Genomic DNA, 2,307 nt, shown 5'->3' with positions numbered 1-2,307 from the left:
GGCTACTATAGGCCCCAATCTCATTTTGCATTCCTCATATCTGAGTCTTCCACAGACTGTTACCTTCGGTCCACATGGGACTACTGTATTACAGCCTACTTTACCTTCTTTCTCCCTCCTCTGCAGAATTGATTTTATTCTTAGTAAATGCATCAATTGCTACTATGCACACAGCTAATGCTACTTAATATGAAGAATGTTGGAGCGGCTATAAAGGGAGGGCGCAGGCGGCGGCCGGATCTCTTCTGCCACCATTTTAAATCTAGCTCCATATAACGCTCCGCCACCATTGCCACCAGGACCGGATGGCTCTGCCACCATGGAGGACATGGATGAGTACAGCAGAATAGAGGAGCTCGCAGAGGGATCCAAGATCAAAGCGAGCAAGAACCAACAGCATGACGGGTACTGCAGGCTCTGCTCCTCCCCTCCCCCAGAGCCCCGCGGTCCCTCCGGAGCTGCGTGCACTGCCCCCAGTCTTTCCCCCCGAGTCTATTCTCTGCGTGCCCGCTGGACCCCAGTAGCCTTCCCCACTAGTGGAAATAAATGTTTATTGGAGGCTTGAGCTGGGATACAAGCAAGAAAAATCTGACTGAATATTTGTCTCGATTTGGGGAAGTGGTAGGCTGCACAATTAAAACAGATCCAGTCATGGGAAGGTAAAGAGGATTTGGATTTGTGCTTTTCAAAGATGCTGCTAGTGTGGATAAGGTTTTGGAACTGAAAGAACACAAACTGGGTGGCAAATTGATAGACCCCAAAAGGGCCAAAGCTTTAAAGGAGAAAGAATTCCCTAAAAAGGTCTTTGTGAGTGGGTTGAGCCCAGATACTTCAGAAGAACAAATTAAAGAATATTTTGGAGCCTTTGGAGAGATAGAAAATATTGAGCTTCCCATGGATAAAAAAACAAATGAAAGAACTGGATTCTGTTTTATCACATACACAGATGAAGAGCCAGTAAAGAAACTGTTAGAAAGCAGATACCATCAAATAGGTTCTGGGAAGTGCGAAATCAAAGTTGCACAACCCAAAGAGGTGTAGACGCAGCTGCAGCAGCAGCAGCAGCAACAGAAAGGAGGCAGAGGGTTGGCAGCCAGTGGAAGAGAAGGTGCTAGGGGGCGTGGAAGATGTCAGGGCCAAAACTGGAACCAAGGATTTAATAACTATTATGATCAAGGATATGGAAATTATAATAGTGCCTATGGTGGTGATCAGAACTATAGTGGCTATGGCGGCTATGATTATACTGGGTATAACTATGGGAACTATGGATATGGACAGGGATATGCAGACTACAGCGGTCAGCAGAGCACTTATGGCAAGGCGTCCCGAGGGGGCGGCAATCACCAGAACAATTACCAACCCTACTAAAGGAGGATGCTGGGAGAGCAGAAGGTGTAAAGAAACCATCTTACAGGACAACATTGAAGATTGCTTGATCTTCTGTTGACCTAAGATGATTATTTTGTAAAAGACTTTGTAGTGTACATGACACAATTGTGTCCAACTGTATATAGCTGCCAATTAGTTCCTATTTTACTTTGTCTTTGCTACCTGTGTTATGATGACTCAATGTGGATTTGTGTTCATACAAATTTTTATTTGTGTGGTTTCATGTTAAACCTCAAATAAATGCTTATGTGATTGTTAAACAAAAAATAAAAAAGAAGAAGAAGAATGTTGGGATGTTGGGTGTGTTTTTCTCCTCAACCTCCCTTTTACGAAGGGGTGGCAACATTCAGATCTTTTATTGCAATTAATGATTCCAGCAAACTTGGATGGCACCCTGAGAGCCATGGTGGGCTCATTCTAAGTCAGGTGTCTGGCATAGGCGTATGCCTTTTGGGGCCTTCCATGTTTCCTCCCCAGGCCTTATTAGTGGTTTGGAAGCAGACTATTATGGTAGATGCCACCTCTCGATACCTTGGAGAAGCTAATCATACTTATTTAGCATATTCTACTGGACTTACTACCTATATAGTTACTCAGACCTTTTTAGATGATAGAGATTATTGTGTTGTAGTTCAGCTTCTCCCTAAGCTGAGAGTACACCATGCAGAAGACCTCCTCCAATTCTGGAAGAGTGACACAGACCTACCCCATGATAAGAGAGAGCTTATTTCTGCAGTAATCTTAGCAGTGATTCTAGGCTTAGGAGCTGCAAGGGCAGGAACTGGCATTGCCTCTTTGGCCACTTCCCAACAGCAATATACTCAGCTCCACCTTGTTGTGGACAGAGATAAACAAGAGCTACAGAGAGGCTTAAAATTTTAAAAGACTCATTGGTCTCTCTGTATGAAGTAGTAT

The 2,307-nt window shown here is 44.1% G+C and overlaps 1 pseudogene; it reads left to right on the top strand.

Annotated features, from left to right (window-relative positions):
• The first annotated feature begins 398 nt into the window (after positions 1-398).
• LOC147004817 (heterogeneous nuclear ribonucleoprotein D-like) lies at positions 399-1,518 on the top strand (annotated as a pseudogene).
• The last annotated feature ends 789 nt before the right edge of the window (positions 1,519-2,307 follow it).

Source organism: Mus caroli, unplaced genomic scaffold (assembly GCF_978045245.1).
Source record: "Mus caroli unplaced genomic scaffold, Mus_caroli_1 scaffold_5, whole genome shotgun sequence".
NCBI lineage: Eukaryota > Metazoa > Chordata > Mammalia > Rodentia > Muridae > Mus > Mus caroli.
Note: the sequence above shows the minus strand (reverse complement) of the source record. Positions and strands in the feature narration are given on the sequence as shown.